This window comes from Pinus tabuliformis, chromosome 3_1 (assembly GCF_031772625.1).
Source record: "Pinus tabuliformis cultivar Carrire ecotype Pingquan chromosome 3_1, CPIR1, whole genome shotgun sequence".
NCBI lineage: Eukaryota > Viridiplantae > Streptophyta > Pinopsida > Pinales > Pinaceae > Pinus > Pinus tabuliformis.
Window position 1 is genome coordinate 143,086,027 of NC_142301.1, and position 20,039 is coordinate 143,106,065.

Sequence of the window (20,039 nt, forward strand, 5' to 3'; positions counted from 1 at the left end):
TATATAATTTAAATTGTTTCTAGGGTTTGGTATATGTTGTAGTAAGGTATGTCATACCTTTGGAAGTAACATTGAAACCCTAGATGGAGTGAATGTTGTTATGAGATAGTCTAGGGTGTATAAAAAAAGTCCCTAGCAGGATGTTGAAGAGTATATGTCTCTTGTTTAAAAAGTATGGGTATCTTATTGGTATAAAGTTGAAATGATTTTGTGATTCTAATATGACTAACATCATGCTTCTATAGATTTGGTTGTAGTTTCTATCTAAGATGTGAAGGTACACAATATTAAACTTGGTGAAGATGATCAATGTGACAATCATGATGAAGTTGATGATAAATTTGATGAAATGATTGGAAGCCATGAAAAGATTCTCCTATGTCGAAAAAAGAAGAAGCTAATCTCCCGGAGGAAGCATGAATAGAAGAGATCTCTCTAAGATTTAGAGGGAGTCCAGATAAAGAGGTGCTTCCTGGTTGAAAAGGAGTAACATATATTGATCCAGGTGGATGTTAGTGGCCACCCACCTATCCCACTTGGAACCCACAACTGTCTCTTTTAGCTTTTCAGTTTCCTTATTTGTAGCACAATTTACTATTTTTAGCAGTTTTTCGGGTCCTGAACTTCCAGAGTCATTTTAAGGCGCTAAACGACGTTTTTTGGGAAATCTGGGAGCAACATGGGTCAATGGATAGATGTTGCTCTTCCCAAAGTTATAACTCTCGGTATGATATTTCTAATGAGCTATTGTACGCGTTAAACGAAGATCGGGTGCCAAAGTTATGACCCCAGGAAATTGATGTACCAATTTACCCAAAACGGGGCCCACAGTTTGGCGTTTCATCTTCTAGGGTTAGGTTTTTGGATGTTTAGGGTTTTCCATTATTTCTCAACAATAAATAGGCCTTTGAGCCTCATTGTAACACAATTCAGAGGCATGTAGCCACCACGTCTCTTCTTAGAGATAAGCTACCATCACCCTAGCTGGTCTATTTCCATTTTTGTTTGTAAGCATATTTCAATATTTTACATTAATGAAATGAAGTATTATTTTAGCTGCATCTCTTTGTTTATGGTTATCTATGTAATTTGTTGTGTTCCTGTTTAAATCCAGATCAGTGGTATCAGAGCGGTCTGCTTTTTCTTTGTTTTTCTTTGCATGTCCCCAACGAGTTCTGGATATAAGGAGTTAGGGCTTGAACTGGTCGAACCTTTCCAAGACCATCCTCACAAATCTTGACGGCCTCCCATGGTAGATGAAAAGAAAGATGAGGGGGCAAGAGATCCTATCAAAATATTGCTCGAAGAAGCCCTCGAGCGACAAAGGAACGCGATGATGGAAAACTTTGCCCAGATCCTTCAGCGTCTACCCAGAGGTGACGCATCGGATTCCAACAGCTACTCTGGAAATGCCACACCGTTTAAGGTACACGTTAATTTTGAAATCCCCATATTCGAGGGTCAGATAGACGCAGATTCCGTAGCTAAATGGTTAAATCTGCTGGAGGGTTATTTTTCTGTTCATGATTTTTCCAGTCGGGAAAAGATTATTTTTGCTCTTCTCAAAACAACCCCCCACGTTAAGGACTGGTGGGAAACCTACTGCGAGCAGAAGGATGAAAGTATGGGCTCACTATTTTCATCTGTACCCACTTGGAATTCATTCCGGGATGCCATCAAGAAGTAGTATTACCCTGTCAAAAGCTATGAGGACAAATACATAAAGTGGACTACGCTGTGACAGGGAAGGGACCAAGATGTGACGAAGTTCACAAACATTTTTCATGCCCTTCGCACACAGTTGGGTATCAAGGATTCTGAGCTGTATTTGGTACTCAAATACCGTGGCTGCCTACACAGATACATCCATGAAGAGATGGAGTTCTTGAACATCTCCTCGCTCGGCACGGCGTACCGATACACTGTCAAAATTGAGAAAAAGTTTAAACAGAAGAAGCGAGACTTTGGATCTGCGAATCTAAAGCAAGGGAAAGGCTTCCCCAAATTGCAGAACCAAGGAAAAATCCAAGACGGGGCAACCCAAGACAACCCGTCGAAGCCACAAGAAAAGAACAACAACACGAAGTCAAAGAAGGACACAGGAAAGTGGTGTGAGTTCCATAAGAGCCCCACTCACAACACAAGTGATCGTTGGACCAAGCAGTCACTGCTGGCCGAGTTCAAGGCTTCCGAATCAGATACTTGTTCTGATCCTGAGTCAGAACCCAACAAGGGGAATGGAAAAGGTAAGCAGATCATTGATGCGGAGCTCAGTGCCACTGTTGCCACCACTAAGATCCAGAAGAATGAGCCTAAAGATCCAAAGGAAGGGGAGTGTATTTTCCACTCACAGATGTGGGTTAATGGTTCACCGCTGCAATTCATTGTTGACATTGGGAGCCAAAAGAACCTCATTTCAGCAAAGGTTGTGAAGCGGTTGGGCCTAACAACTACACCACACCCACAACCGTAAAATATCGGGTGGCTTCACCAAGGGCGAGATCTCCGAGTCCGCCAGTAGTGCTGCCTTCCCTACAACATCAAGCCCTTTACAGATGAGGTATTGTGTGATGTTGCACCTCTTGATGTTTGTGATGTACTGTTAGGCCAACCATACTTATGGAGGCAACATGTTGTGTATGAGTCAAGGCCTCGCGCTATTATTATTACTTTGGGTAATTCATTATACAGGATACCGGAGGTAGCCCCACCTACCGCCACCTCTTTGATCACTTCTAAGAAAGGCAGTAAAATCATCTCCCAGACTAGGAAATTTATTTTCTGTCTGGTTTGCTCTCAAAGTAAGGGGAAGATCATCACCACATCCATGATCCCCGCGAAGGGTTCCTCCATGCAGCAGCAGCAACAGATGGATATGGTCATGAAAGAAGACATGAACATCTTCTCCTCACCCACAGGGACACTGTTGCACTATCAGGTCAAGCATTCATTCGGTCTAACTCCTAGAGTGCCTCTACCCAACGGGTGGAGATATCACGCTCCATTATGAAAAGTGACAAGTACAAGAAGCGACATGATCAACATCGGGTGCCACACAAGTTTACACACAACATTACCCCATTCTTTCTCTTGCACCGAGTGTTCAATGTGGACCGCCCTCGACCATGCTTCCCACCATTACTGGACACATCAGCGATTGCATAACAGCTCACCAGGGACCCAGCTCAGCATAAGCTTCCTCATCTCAGGGAGGAACTCAACGCAATGGGGACCATTGCTTCCTAAGGGGGGAGGAATGATCCAGGTGGATGTTGGTGGCCACCCACCTATCCCACTTGGACCCCCACAACTGTCTCTTTTAGCTTTTCAGTTTCCTTATTTGTAGCACAATTTACTATTTTTAGCAGATTTTCGGGTCCTGAACTTCTGGAGCCATTTTGAGGCCCTAAATGACGTTTTTTTTGGGAAATCTAGGAGTAACATGGGTCGATGGACCGATGTTTCTCTTCCAAAAGTTAGATTTCTCGGATAGATCTTTCTAATGAGCTATTGTACGCATCAAATGGAGATCGGGTGCCAAAGTTACGAACCTGGGAAGTTGATGTACCAATTTACCCAAAACGGGGCCCACAGTTTGGCGTTTCATCTTCTAAGGTTAGGTTTTTGGATGTTTATGTTTTTCCATTGTTTCTCAATAATAAATAGGCCTTCGAGCTTCATTGTAACACAGTTCAGAGGCATGTAGCTGCTACATCTCTTCTCAGAGATAAGCTACCATTGCCCTAGCTGATCTATTTCCATTTTTGTTTGTAAGTATATTTAAGTATTTTACATTAATGAAATGAATTATTATTTCGGCTGCATCTCTGTGTTTATGGTTATCTCTATAATTTTTTGCGTTCCTTTTTAAATTTGGTTCTCTACTTCATGTGTCATGCACTAGACCAGGACTAACAGCCGTAAGTTTGAGTGAAGGCCATGAGCAGGAAAAGGAAATTGCAGAATACATTTTGTAGTGCTACTGAAATAAGGAAAGAAAGATCCGATTGTAGAATATGTTGTAGCATGTGAAGTTAGCAGGGAAGCAGTTTGGTTAAGGAAACTGCTATTTGACTTGTTTGAAGGATTGATGAACCCTACAGTGATAAATTGTGATAACACCAGTTGTATTCGTTTTTCTGAGCACCCAATGTTTCACGGGAAGAAAAATAATATCAACAACAAGTATTACTATATATGAGAGCTAGTACAGAAAGGTGTGGTGCAGCTATGATATATCTCCACTGATGAGCAGGTAGCTGACATATTGATGAAATCACTTCCAAACAAGAAGCTTGTGTACTTAATGTACAAGATTGGTTTGGTGTATTTGTCCTCCCTAATTGAGAGGGAGAGATAGACACAACATTCTTGTCTTCACTTGGGAAGAAAGAATGGAGGATTAGGTAACCATATGGAATTTGGTACTCTTCGATAATGTGGTAGGGAATTCAAGATAATAGTAGTCATGGACCGATATTATTTGAGGATTAGCTACCCAAGGTAAGAATAGTCCAATGAGAGGTCATACTCTGTGAACACCAAGGTGGAGTATGTACCTGGAGAGACAATGGTGATGGTGCCTATACATCATTGGTCTCTGCAGCATTTTGCTCTGATCTTGTGGAGAGATAGAGCTGTTAGTCAAGGCCTTGATATGTGACAATGTTGGTTATTATGATGCTAAATAGATGGGTTACCAATCTGACTCTTCTTATGAGATCGCTTCAAATTGATAATATTCATGTACCTCTTATGAATACCTCCCTAGTTAAGAGGGAGTGTTGAAGGATGTGTAGCCAGGTTCGGTCTTAATAATTATGAAATGTACTCTTGTATATATAAAATAAAAAAGAAATTATTATTATTATTATTGAGCTTTGTTTTCTTGCCCAAGGAATTTATTTTATAGGTCAAGCACCCATTGAGTGTTTCCAGGGTTATTCCTAGGTATATGATTCATGATCATATATGAAAGACCCTATGGGCACATTTTGAATTGTAAAAGAAAATTTATTTTTTCTTTAAAATGTCAAAAATACCTCCAATATCAAGTCGGCCTACATGAAGAGCCACGTCCACCCTTGAAGGAAGCCTATATATAAGAAGAAATCACCCTCCATTTGGATCATTCATTCACTTATCTCTCATACAAATTATGGGTAGCAGAATCTTCTGGGGCAGTACGAAATCTGGGCAACAATTTCTTTTGGGTAGCAGAATCTTCTGGGGCAGTGCAAAGTCTGAGCAATAGATTCTTCTAGAAGTACGAAGTTAGGGTTTCTGCACTGGGAAGTCTAAGGTTTGACTTTGGAAGCAAGAAGAGCTCTAAGGCAAGCAGAGGTCCGTTAGGGTTTCCTACTAGCCATAGGACTCAAATAAAAGCAAGTGAAGTCAAGGGAAGAGAAGTTAGAGGGAGATCGAAGTTTCCTAGAGAAGAAGTAGTAGTTATAGCAGTTGTTGGGGAACAAAATTTCAGATTTATTGGGAAGTCAAAGATATTGCAGCCGAAGGTCAAGGAAGACTTGATCTTGGAGGGTATTTGTCTCAGTCTAGGTCATGGTATTTGTCAATTGAAAGATCTGAAAGATAAGAAGATATTTTCAGGTTTTCCCCTGAAAAGGAGGGGTTTTAGCCTTGGATTGCAGCTTATATACTGTGTCGCTATTCTTACTATTTTGGCAACTATTTGATGTGTTGCACATTGGAATAATAAAGATCAAATCTAATAAGTAAAAAGGTAACACAAACAGTTATCAAGTTAAGAGAATTAACATATACACTTACCTATTGAATTCTCAACAATGGGAAGTGGGGAAATTAACAAAGGAGAACCCAAAGCACCCGACCTACTTGAAATCTATCTAGAAATTCATTAACGTTTTTGAGAAGCAAGGTGGGAATAGTTCTTTCCCAATTTATAGGTTATCATGACGGAGTTTCCAGGGGTTTCGCGAAGGGTTTCGATGGGAAACACGTTAATGTTGGGGGAATCGCATTTCTTGTTACCGAGGAGGTAATTGCAGAGGTCACGAACCTCCTTGCAGATGGAGAAAGAGCCTTCAAGAGCCATGTTTTAGCTAGAATAGATGTGCCATTATTTATGAAGGATGAGTTTAAGGAGAGGATATGGGGCTCATAAATTCAGAGGTCTTGGTTGAAGGACGAGTGGCATTGTTGAGTGTAGTTTTTGTACCTATCTTCTATACTTTTTGTCCCCATTTTTACCTTTTTCCCTCCAGGCCAACATAACATTACATGTTAACTGCCTTTTTCCTTATTATGAACAACATATTTTGCTATCATGTTGTTTTTCCATTTTTTCTAGATATAATGATGCAATATTCCTTTTTATGGCTAACCAGGGTAAGCGTTGGAGAAGTCTTTTGGATTCTTTCATCTTTTTCAGGTGTTTCTTGCAAGAACGAAGTTATGGAATGAATAACTGTGTCGATCGATCTAAGAGCAAGATGAAACATATTGCTGTTACACTCTATGTGCTGTTACAAACCTTGCTGTTACACCACGATGTTGTTACATACCTTGTTGTTACACCGCGTTGCTGTTACAGATTACTGTTGTTACACCCCGGGTGCCGTTACAGATTACTGTTGTTACACCCCGGGTGCCGTTACAAGGTTGTTGTTATCCAGTGTTGCTATTACATCCCAAACTGTTACTTTGCCGCATGGTGTTGCTACACCATAGTTGTCAAAGCCATGGGTACTATTCCACGCAACAACTATTGGAAGTTACACATTGTCTATTTAGAAAGTGACAGATCCAAGCAGTTATGATTTTAACCAGTGCATTTGAATAGAACTCGTATTATTACATCCCAAACTGTTACTTTGCCGCATGGTGTTGCTACACCATAGTTGTCAAAGCCATGGGTACTATTCCACGCAACAACTATTGGAAGTTACATATTGTCTATTTAGAAAGTCACAGATCCAAGCAGTTATGATTTTAACCAGTGCATTTGAATAGAACTCGTATTTAGGAACTGGTTATAACAATTTCTATTTTATGATCAACATGAGAATCGTGAGATTCTCATGATTGTTCTGTTCCTAATTTTTGGGTATGTAATTTCTATAAGAGAAACTTAATCCCTCGGGCACGGGGGATGGCATAAAGAGTACTGTTATTTTGATCCTGTAAATTTTAATTATTCTTAATATCAAAGACATTGTGGTGATGTTGTTATTGTTTCCAAGTTGAATTCTTAACTAATCTTGTGTTCATTCCTATGCCCCTGCTAGGGAGGAAGGGCCCTCCTCTTTAGCAGGGACTGTAGTGGTAGAGTAGATGTATATTTTTGTTCCTTTCTTTTAGTATTTGTATGGTTTTTGTTGTCGCTATATAATTTGTAGAATATATTTTCTTCAATTCCAGATTTATGATATGTTGTTACACAAATTTGGTTAGCAGTATGGTAGTTGACCAGCTGGTGTAGTTATCAGTACAGTGTGTGGCGCGCCTTTGTTCTGGTAAATGTGAAGTGTGATTCCATTCCTGTAGAGTGTTTTTTATTTCTACATGAATGTTAGTTTCTACAATTGATTCAATGACATTCTTTATTGTTTTCTATTTTCACTCTTGGTTGTAGTGTATCGGCATAGATAGTGCAGACTCCATTGAAATAACATACCTACCCTGAGTTGAAAATCAAATGGTTGTAGTCTTCGTCAATCAGGATTGATTAATTCAGCACTACATTTTGGCATTGTTGTCGAGGATGGTAGTTGACGATACAGTCAGCTAAGCTGTTTGTTTGATGATAGAGTGTTTGTAGTCCACAGTTGCTAGGCGATAAGATGAGAGGTAAGAACCTGTGCATCACTCTAACATACCTGGGCATGCTCACTGCTGTGATCACTAGGGAAATTAGGGTGTGGAACTTTGGTATTTTCTTAAAACGTGTCTTCAGCTCTTCAGTTGTTGGGTGGTAAGATGAGAGGTAAGAGCCTTCTCATCACTCTAACATATCTGGGCGGGCTCACTACTGTCGATACTGATACACTTAGGGTGTGAATCAATACACATAGGGTCCATGTTTGCAACTGTAGGAATCATAGAAATACCGAAAACACCTCCCCGCCCCCCACTCTAATTAGTCACAATAAAACCAGTTGTAAAAAGGAAAATAAGAGTGTAGATTTGGGAAGGAAAACATTTATCCATGAACTGATCTCAAGGGCAGAAAAAGAACAATCAAATTCTCAGAGGGACGCAAGGAAAACATGGCCACAAAAAGATGTTACTCCCATAACAAGAATATAAGCCTTTGATTCCTTTGTCTCAGGACCATATCATTCTAAAGCTAGTGAGAACACTCCCAAGACTAAGCATCCAATTTAGGAGCAACAGGGGGAAGCTAGTAATCAGAACCTTAGGACTGAGGGACAAGGGGAAACTGAGGGGGAGCACCAAAAGCCTGAAACAAGAGAGCATTTATTGGTTTATCAATATCTAGATTCAAGCAGCGTAGTGAAATAGCTAGCCATGAAGCAGCCTGAGCTACCAATTTCACCCACAAGATAATCACTAGAACGGTATGAAGAACACCTGTTACAACAAGGATTAGAAGGGTCAACAATGGGGGACAACAATAACAACAACACTAAAACAGATGCTACTGTCACCACCTTTGAGTTCCCAATTGGGGATATCAGAGGCGAGGCTCCCATGAAAAACATTCCTTTATCATCTCTACCATATTTTCAAGGAATGACTGTAGAAGATCTTGACACCTTCTTGTTTGAATTTGATGTCTTGTGCAGGAGCTATGACTATGTTTCAGATGCTCAGAAACTAAAATTATTTCCTGCTACTCTAAAAGGAGCAGCCCTGAGATGGTTCATGGGGTTAGGCTCTGCTTCTATTCGAACATGGAGTGACATGAAGGAGACATTTTTATCAAAGTATCAAGATTATTGTAGAACTAGGGACTTAAGAGAGGAAATATTCAGGATGACACAAAAGGAGGACGAGAGCCTGGAGGACTATGTGGAGCGATTTCATTACAATTTGTAGATATCTAAACACAATGATTTAGATCACGAAATCTTGAAGACCATATTCATAAGGGGAATGAGGGATGGTTGCCTTGATACCCTGAATCTATTATAGAAGGGGGACATATCTCAGGAACCATCATTGAGATAATAAAGCTCTTTCTGAGATGATTTAGATGATCGTCAAAGGGAAGAAGCACAATCTGAGATGCCTCTGACCGAATACAAAAATTTGTAGGTGGAGGAGTAACCGGAGTAGAGACCAGGAATTGATTTGAAAATTTCAAAACTAACCTAATTAGTACTTTATCACCTAGAAAGTGATGACATAGATCAAGAAGCCATAAGGGGAAGCTGATACAACTTTAGCTATGTTCTGTCTGAAATGCAGAAAGAAACATCCCTTGAGGGATTGTGAAATGAACAACATCAACTTGTGCAATATTTGTGAGCTGGAACATCCTACAGGTCAATGTCTGGAGCTTCCCAGACTGAAAGAAGTGCTTAGAGAGTCAAGTGAAGAAGTTTAGTCCTCTTATTTCATCGGGCCCAGGAGACCATGGTAGCCACGACCCCCAGGTATGTCCCAATATTTTTCTTCTTTTAATTCATGGAATAATTCATATAACACTCAACAATATCCATGGCAATACTCTGCTCCTTCTCCAACAGAGTTTCCTTCGCCTTGGAACTAGTGGTCCTCCTCTCCTTCTATTCAATATCCTCCATCTGAACCATATCCTTGGAATCAGAATTGGAGGGTGTTGGGCACGGGATCCCACAAGAGCATTTTTGGGGCTTACAGCCCAGATTTTGGTCCAAGTTTGTAATTCCAATGTAAAGACTCCACATTTTGTGGGTGCGGAGCGCGGAGTTGTTAAAGAGTCATAGGGTTGTCTGCCCTTATTTTGATAATGTAATGTCGATTGTAGAATATCCACCCATGGTCTGCGGACCATGGGATTGTATAAATAGAGCAAATATCTAAGTAGTAAAGGAGAGATATAGAATAAATCGAAGATGGAATAATAAATATAGAGGCGAGATAACTCTATAGCGTAAAGTATAGTTTTGAGTCGTAGCGTAGGAAGAGGCTCTATAGCTTAGTGTGCAGAGGCCTAGTAGTCCACAGCTAAGTGCGCGGACCCTTGCAGCTGAGTGCGTAGGGCGAGTCGAGTCTGTAATCATCTGGAGCTATTAATAAAGAGAGGTTTCTATCAATTATGTGTCTTTATTTCCTGTTTTATGCATCTGTTATATTGGGTATGAATTTCACTTCTAATGCTTATATGATGTGCAAATGTGTATAACTGTATTGGTTAAGTGAACACAAGTTAGAATATCTGTTTACGCGAAGATAATCAAGATCTGTTAATAAGATAAGTAAGTTACTTAGCCTAGTTTGGGAAATAGCACAGTTCACTGCCCTAGCAGCGTGAAAGCATCTCAACCCCTGATTAGGGCTGCGAGAAGGTCGATTGTAATGGATCGCGAAGGTGTTGAAGGTTAGAACAGGGCATGGAGCGACTTGCGTGAAGCAAGGGCTAGTTGGAATAAATTGACATCACAACCATCTCAAGGGTGCGAAAAATTGGTTCCAGCATCCCCCCATACTGCTTCAGGTGAGACTTTAGTCTGCGCTCCGTGGGTTGATGCCGAAAGGGCTAATAGTGTAGGGATTTGTTTGGCTAAATAACTATAAACCTGGGTCAGGCCCCCATAAGGCAACAAATGGTTCCATTGCTGGGATTAGAATCTACATAAGATGTATGATGTCGTATCACTGGAATGCAAATAAGAAAGAAATTGGAGGCTGGTTGGACAGAAGAATTCATGATTTCGCAGTGCAGGAGAACAGGAACCCGTGACTATGAAAAGAAGAGTGGCTGGACATCTACCTCTATATAGAGATCCACAAAATCTTTTTCACGTCCTTCCCTACTGAGCTATACGAGTGGATCACGAAGCTAGCAGATAGCCAAGGAAGGTGGAAGCTTGACAGTCCTATTATGTGGACCTCGGAGCTAGTGTGAAGGTTGGCAGCATCAGAGGATAAGATTGCACGTGCCATCAATCATTAGCTCGATCACATTATAGGAGGATTTGTTATTGAGTTTGCGGTCGACACCTTAGTCAGCTACAACGAGGCAAAGCAACGCTTTCTCAAAGGACCGCGAGGTAAGTACGTAAAGTATTTGAATAATTTGATTAAAATTCTATTGTGCGAAAAGCAGGTTATGCAGTTACCTTGATGTTCAGGTCTACGAGAAGCGGAAAGGTTTATAGGAACAAAGGAAATAAGGGTATAGAAAATAGCCCCTTGATTTCACATCTTTGAGGGGACGAGGAAGAGATCGTGAAGGTATCTCCGTGAAGTGCCATTCATCTGATAAGATAAAGAATTCTACAAATCCAACCTTCGCCCACACCACCACCAGCTTCACCGCCATCACCTCCATCTTCACCTGTACCACCTCCACCACCATCGTGATTCAGTATGGTGAACACAATGAAGTTTCCTTTGTCCAAAGACTTGGGAAATGAGGATCCAGACCAATTCTGATTTGTATTTAGGTCTGTATGGGAAGCACAAGGTGTTACCGATGACCATATAAAGAAAGCAACATTAGTTAGCACCCTGCAGGATCCCGCGTTGACCTGGTATATTAAGTACTCCAACGATAACCCGAATGCGAGAGTAGCAGACATCGAAGTAGCACTGAATAGGGAATTTAGAAGGCCTAAATCTGAAGTGCATTCGATTATTGGATTTAAAGAAATCACGATGCTACCAGAAGAGAATACTTGAGAACTAGATCAGAGGCTGAAATGTATGATTTGCGAAGCCAATATGAATCTGACAGATGGAAAACATCGCGGTGGTTTGTAGCTTTGCTGCTACCACATTTAAGGAGTGCGCTATCGTAGCAGAAGATAACAACTCAGTCAGAGGCCTTATAGATTGCTATGAGGCTACATGAGACCCCGATGCAAGATCCGAACCTAGGAGTTCAGCAGATCCACGTGCAATTGAAGAATCCGTGCCTTGAGATGCAGAGTTTGAAACAGGACAAGATGGTTCGACCAGAAGTGCGTGAAGAAGTGTGGTGCGTAAAATGCAAGAGTTAGGGTCATGACAAAGACCACTGCCTGGTCTTTCCAAATTACCTCACAGGAGGAGGACCGATGCCTTTAAGGATGGAAGCTCAAGCAGGACCTAGCGCGGTGCCTGCTTTGTGGTGCATTATATGCCAAATAGCTAGAAAACATGCCACAGACAATTGTCGCTTGTTACAGAAGCATACACAAACTCCGAAACAGTTGTTATGCAACTTTTGTAGGTCGGTGGGACATGATGAGCGTACTTGCAGAAGTTACGAATTGATGATCGATAGAACTCCCACCTACAAGGTTCAGGCCAAAATGCGGCCCCTTGACCAAAATGCAGGAATGACACGGACAAGATTTCAAGGGCACGAATGAGGTTGAGGCAGAGGAGGACCTGGTAAAGATTGTGAATAGTTGATTTGCTACAATTGCGGAGGGCCAGGACACTATGCCCGTGATTGCATGAATCCAACGTGCCCATCGTGCAAATATTACATGCTGTTTGATCATGAGATGGAATATTGTCCTATGCTAATAGCTAGGATACGTGACAAAGGAGTGCTACCACCTCCCTCGACCCAGAACCTGCAGATGATGAGGTCTGAGCCGCGCGAGGAAGATCCAAATGTCAACATAGTGCTCCGAAGTGGAATCACGATAGGAGATAAAGGGAAACAACCAGAAGACAGTAGTTGGGTTCGCAAAGCCCTGACGAAAGAGGCTAAGTTTGATTTGGAGTGCATTCAGGAAAAATTCATGGAAGCTAAGAAGAGTTTCGGTGATGCCTCCACTTTAGGAAGCAAAGATAAGCCAGAATTGGAGATGGAACCATCCATGATCACAAATTTCCTGGAAACCTGTATGAAGTTACTACGCGACAATAAGGATGTGAAAGGGTTACATGATATCATCAATAGATGTGCTGGGACCGTGCCAGGAGAACCACACGTCGTCCGGAAAATTGGAAAGCATAAGACAAGGACATGCCGTGAAATGAGACTCACCACGCAGATCAGAGAATATGAGATGGATCAAGTCATTCTGGATTTGGGATCAGATGTGAATGTTCTACCGAAATAGATATGGGAATGAATGGGAAGACCCGCGATGCAATAGTCTCCAATTCAACTAAGGATGGTGAATCAGCAGAAAATAATACCCATGGGGTGATTGCAGGGAATAACTGTGGATATTGAGGGAGTGAGCATGCTGGAAGATTTCGAAGTGATAGAGATTGTTGATGACAACAATCCTTACCCCACACCCCTAGGAATTGACTGGGCCACTGATATGAATGGGGTAATCAATCTGAAGAAGCGAAAAATGATCTTGGATAAAAAATCACTGTGCGTAATTATACCCTTGGACGCTGCTGAAGGATCGCGCTATACGGAGCCAGTCTGCGACTATGAAAGTGATGATGATCTGGACTATATCTACAAGATAACAACACGAGACCAAGACTGGGTGAATCCCACCGTGGATAGACACCTTACATGGGAGCGCAAGAGCTCTTGCACTTCAGATTCTAATGAAGAAGTAGATCAATGGCAGAATCAGTTACACGAAGTAACTATGTTGAATTGCAACATGATGACCAGGTTGCTGCGCTGCGTGTCAACAGAAGTAAGAGATCTGCCCACTTATGATGGTCTAAATAAGGTAGATACCTTCTTGGATGCATTTGAAAGGGAGCTACCGAAAAAGAAACGCTTCCAAGCCTTGGACTGGGTACTGCACGCTACACCCGTGAGATGGTGGGGTACGCACAAAATCAACTTTGATGATTGGCGCAAATGTAGGAGAATGATGCATGTACGCTTTGGGAAGTCTAAGATGCGAACGTCAGACAATTATGATGGACAAAATGACCCACGCATGCATATGGCCAAGTGGACGCAGACCTATGGAGAAAAGCCCCAACCTGCACAGAGGCACATGTACCCCGTGCTAAAATACCTGGTCAATAAGCATGTGTTGGGGGGGTGAACTTGCAGATGGCTCTTAATTTTTGGAAGACATTATGCAGGAAGAGAAACAACACAGAAGATTCTTCACGCAGAAGTGTTCAACAAAGTACTGGAAACTACACTAACCAAGGTATGCAATGCGCAACAAAGTGATTGGGACCTATGCATACCAGCAATGTTATGGGCTTATCGGACGACATGCAAGAAACTGATGGGACAGACACCTTTTAGGTTTGTTTATGGAGTGGAAGCCATAATTCCTATGGAATATATCATGCCTAGTCTACACATAATAACTCTCATAGGTATGATGGATCATGGAGCCTTGGAAGAGAGGCTCGCACAGCTGGAAGAGCTCGAAGAAGAACACTTTTTGGCTAGATTCCACCAGCAGGTCCAAAAGCAACGCGAAAAGGCATGGCACGACCGACACATCAAGTTGTGCACATTCAAGGTAAACGATCTGGTTTTGTTGTATGATAGTAAGTTTGATAAATTCCCAGGGAAATTCAGAATGCACTGGTTAGGGCCATATATTATTAAGGAGATTACAGATGGTGGCACGGTACAATTGGTAAAGTTGAATGGCGATCCCTTCCCAGGAAAAGTGAATGGCAGTCGTTTGAAGCCATACATAGGTGGCCCAACCACTTGACTAGCCAATCGAAGCACAATCTTAGTGCTCCAGGCAGCTGAAAGGAGGCACGGGACTATAAACTACTCTGACCGGGAACTGCACAATGTTAGGATTGCGTGCAATAATGAAGTGTCATAGGGTCTGCGACAATGAGAAGATAGCTGCACAGGCACACACGTCTGCTGGAAAGTGACCGTTACAGTCACTATTCACGACGTGATGCTTGGTTTGAGGCCAAATGTAGTAGGCAGTAGGTATTTACGGAGAACTTTATGGGCTAGATTCTTGAAAATCTACCACCAAGCTAGCATTAATGGATCGAATGTGGGGGGAACGGTCAAATTCAAATTCGAAAGGCGCTATAAATTACAAGTGGATGTCCAGCAAACAACACTTGGCAATTTGAGAACTGAGTTGTTGCACACTCATATATTCATGAACTGAGACTTATTCGATATTCTAAAAGTGAATTTCTTGTTTGAGCAATTACCAGAGACATTGAGAGAACTGTGGAATATAATTGTGTCAGCAATCGAAGAAGCCATAGACACATGAGTAGTGATAGCCGAGGAAGCTGAGTACGAAATTCTGGAAGTAGAAGCCCCAGAGAGTGCTAGAATAATCGTTGAGGTCCCTAAATCACTGTGCATGCCGAGACCTAAGAAGGACAAGCAGGCCATGATACTGGTGCGTGTCTCACCCAGAAATCCACTGAGGACCAAGCTCACATTGGAGGAAAAGGGGAAGGCCATTAATTTGGAGGCCGATGAGGAGGAAGAGTTTGAAGAAATCCTGGTAGAGGAGGAGGATGTAGAGATGGAAGTCGAAACCCAGGGCGCAGACCCTATCACCAGGCTACTGGAATATGTTCCTCCACGAAAGGGTAAAGCTAAGGTTCCAAAGGATATAGATGAGAGCAAGATCTCTCTATAAACTCCCCTGCTCCCAGACGATATTGTGTTTGAAGGAGCGCACTTGGGACGGGTTCCCATGCTGAAATTTGAAGATTGGGACCTCGCGGACCACGAGAAGTTCCCGCATTTAGCGACTGTGAAGCTAATGTGCCAAAAGATAGACACACCAACTAGAATGATAGAGTTGGAGTTGCGCAAATGGCTCAAAGGTGTTGAGAAAGCAGGGTTACTAAACCTGCTCTGGGTGCCACATTACCATCGCGCCCCAGTGACCGTTTTCGTCATCAGGCAGCTTCTCTGCTTGGTGCATGATGGGTGCTTGTGGCTGGAGGAGCCCATCCCCATCACAAACCATCTAATTCACTAGATTACATTGCTCCCTTGCTCAGGGGCGGATCTAGCAAACATTTTGGAGGGAAAAGGAGGCGAGTTGGCCCTCGCGGAGGCAATGAAAAAGAAGTTCGAGTTGGAGAAAAAGAAGCAAGGGTATGCCATCTCCAGCATCAACAAGCCTGTAGTTAAGGTCGTGACATAGATATGGGTAGGGAAGGTGATGCAGAAGTGCCATGCGGATGAGGTTCCCACGCCAGTGGTTGCACTAGTGTCGCAATGCACAGAAGGGGTCCAGTTCAACTGGGCAAACTATCTATGCAGTGAGTTCCTTGCAAACTGTAGTGAGGCACAGGAGAAGGAAAAAAAATTTCATTACGCATGGCTCCTGTTGTCGATAGTACTGGTGGCATGGGAGTTGCCCGAAGATAGCCAGTTCCCATCGATTGCGCAGGACCTTCTAGAGGCAGCGAAGTACGCTTCGCTGTGGGCACCTAGGGCACGTAGAGGATAAGGGAAAGCAAGATATTTTGGGTGCTCATGGAGATGAACATCAAGATGGGGATCAATCACAAGCCGCGATTATCGCCCATAGTCTACAATAGTCTACAGAGCTTTGCAGAATTCAAAGCAGACTTCCACCATGTCTTCATCAGGGCGCAAAAGGACCCTATGAAGACGTGGCATGAGTTACCATACTTAGCGACCGATGATGTAATTTTTGTGGTCCTTGAGTCTTGGCCACCGGAGTGGCGCGCTCCAGCTGACTCCACGGTGGAAGTAGAAAAGTCCACCATGTAGCGGAAGAAGGAAGAGACAAAACTACGGATGGCACAGCTGGCGGAAAAGCGTAGGAAAGAAGAAGCAGTGGCTAAGGCCGAGGTGGCATGTGATGCTGTGATATTGGTGAAGTAGCATAAAACAACAGAAGAAGAGAGCGAAGGACAGAAGTCACTGTTATCACCCCAAGAAACTCTCCTAGGTTGTAGCTCGGAGATGCTCGGGAACGATACAAATTCAACTTATTGTTGCAAATGGATGAATGGAAGGAGTGATGCTTGTTCAAGCCACATAACCACTTCTACTATGCCTAACTCCAGACATGCGTGAACACCTCCAGACTACAAGGCTTTAGACCACCAATTACTCACAGTTCAGAGATTGGGTGAATATGGAGAATACTGACCACACCAGCAGATGCACAAGACCTTGTGATGGATGGCTGCAACCAGTAAAGAGGTCTGCAAATCTAATTCCCTAATGTACAGATAGGATGATAGCTCTCTGTCACTAAGTGAAAAGAAACTTGAATAGCACATTCACTGATACATGCCAGATTTTAACACAGAGGTAGGATGACAGCTACTCTAATGCTAAACATCAAGAGTTTAGGAAAACTGCATATCAAGCACAACCTAGAACAAAATAGAAATGGAAAGTGAGAAATTAACAACAAAAGAAGCTTGTATTAGCTGAAAATGAAGACGAGACGCTGCAAGTATCAAAATAGTCACAGTCTCCAGAAGTTGAACCTTACATCAAAATCTCAACCATCAACCCTGATTACATCTGGTTTCTGGGTATATATGGAGTTTCATTACAAAGGCACTTGGCCATTCTAAGTATGGAGGGGTCATAATTGACCACCAACCGCTTTAACTACCTGATGGAGCCTCTGAATGCATTTACTTATCTCTATGAGTGAATTTGATCTCCTCGGGTGCTCTGCTGTCCTCTGGGGCAGCTGGAGTGTCCTTATCCATTAATTTCCATAACTGCTAAATGCAACTACATACTCATACTTGGTCCTTTTCTTTCATAGCCATACTACCTGTTAAATGCGGTTGTTGCAGAGCAATTTCTACTGGTACTGGTGAGACGGTCGCCTTTGTCCTTCAGGTGCACAGAATGATTAGGGGGCGTGGACTGAGTGGCGAATGGACGAACTGGACGAAGGAGGAAGATTAGCCATCAGATCAAGAGGATGGATGGCGGGGACGGCTTAGCGGAGGGCATGGAGGGAGATGAGAGCGGAGTGATTGTGGGCCATTGGATCTCGAGTGGACAGATCCAACGGTGATCGGGAGGTGAAGTTGCGTGGCGGTTATCGGGCGGGAACATGGGACCATGCGGTAAGCGGTATTGCTCGCACCGGCGTTGGGGGTTGGGCGGTAAACGTACATTGGCGTGTGATCCCACTCGGTGCGTGACGCGTGGCGGCGGAGGAGCGGGAAAAACACCCTTCCATCGCGTGTTAATGCCCCAACACTTTGTGTTCACGGGGAGAGCGGACACCGTCCGATCGTGATGGGGGTGATCGGACGATAGGGAATCAATCGATCTAGTTTTTCATCGGATGTGACGGGGGATCGTTGGATCGGGGTGTGGCAATCAACGGCTGCGATGACGGGTGAAGAGTTTGTGAAGGCGCATAGTCATATGGGTGTGGGTTTTATGGGGTTTTGGGGTTTTAACGCTCGAGGCTTAAGGAAAAAGTTTTATGTGATTTTTTAACAAAAGCATGGGTAAAGGAGATGAAAGGGGAATGAGCGAGGTAATGGAGAAAGGTGAGGATAACCATTTCAGGCCTTTTTTGAGCACGACCAAGGGCCAAGTTGGCCTCCAACTTTAGAAAATCCTGATTATATAGCAGAGCTAACACTGGCTCCTTCTGGGGATGAGATCCTCCCTGTGAGGTCTCAAGAACTGTAGATCATTGCCTTTCCTGTGAAAACCAAATTAGCAAAATTTCCTAGTGTTCCATTGGGCATGGAGTCTAACCGAGCCTACACTAAAATTGATAAGATAACATATTTACAAATTTAAGGCTGAAGACCCTAAATAACATAAATTTTAAAAAATCGACCATTAACTGGGCCATCAAAAACTGCCTTCCCTTCCATACTTTGTAGTATGAAAGTATTGTTTCCTTGGATCTGAGAAATGATAAAAGGCCCTGTCCAAAAAGCATCAAACTTCCCATGGTTTCCTTTCTTCTCTTTTAGTGCATCCCACTTCAGAACCAAATCTCCAACCTGAAAATTATCTGTCTTCGCCCTTCTGTCAAAAGCTTCCTTGATCTTCTTTTGATGTGCTGCAGAATTTTCAACCAACTGTTCTCTGATTTGATGTACCTCTGCTAAATCAGAGATCCTTTTTGCCATGTCCTCTTCCTCATTCTGCTCTTCTTGCAAGAACTTTGCCACAGGGAGGGTTAACTGAATTGGGAATACAGCCTCAGTGCCATATACTAGCTTGAATGGAGAGTTCCCTATGGATTTCTTGGTGGTCACTCTGTTAGCACACAGTGCATATTTGAGCTTAGAATCCCAATTCTTTTTCTTGTCTTCCAACAATTTCTTAATTATCCTTATTAGGCTCTTGTTGGAAGATTCTGCTAGACCATTTCCTTGGGGGTAGTATGAGGTGGAATGAACTAGCTTAATTCCCATTGAGTCACACATGTCCACCAATTCTTTTGCCCTGAAGGCTGCTGCATTGTCTGTAACCAGTTTATGTGTATAGCCAAGCCTAGTGAAAATATTTTCATTCAAGAACTTCATGACCACATTATGATTAGCCTTTCTTGCAGGGATGGCCTCAATCCATTTAGTGAAGTAATCTGTGGCTACTAAGATCCATCTGTGCTGGCCACTGGAATGTGGATTGATTTCTCCAATGAAATCCAAGCCCCACTATTGAAAAGGTCCATTAGCATGTATGGGTTTTAAGGGCAAGGACTTAAACTATTGCTTTCCTTCAAATCTTTGGCACCTGTCACAGGATTTAACAAATAAGAAGACATCAACAAATAAGGTGGGCCAATAGTACCCAGCTCTGAGGATTTTGTGGGCTGTATTTTTCCAATAATGATGCCCTCCACACATGCTGGAATGAAACTGTTTCATGACTTCAATGGATTTTTCTTTGTCCAGACACCTTAGCAGAATTCCAGAGGGATCCCTCCAGTAAAGTAGATTTTCATGAATGCAATATTTGGCTGCCCTAAGTTTAACAGTTCTGGCTTGGCTTGAACTAAGGCCTGGAGGAATTTCTAGCT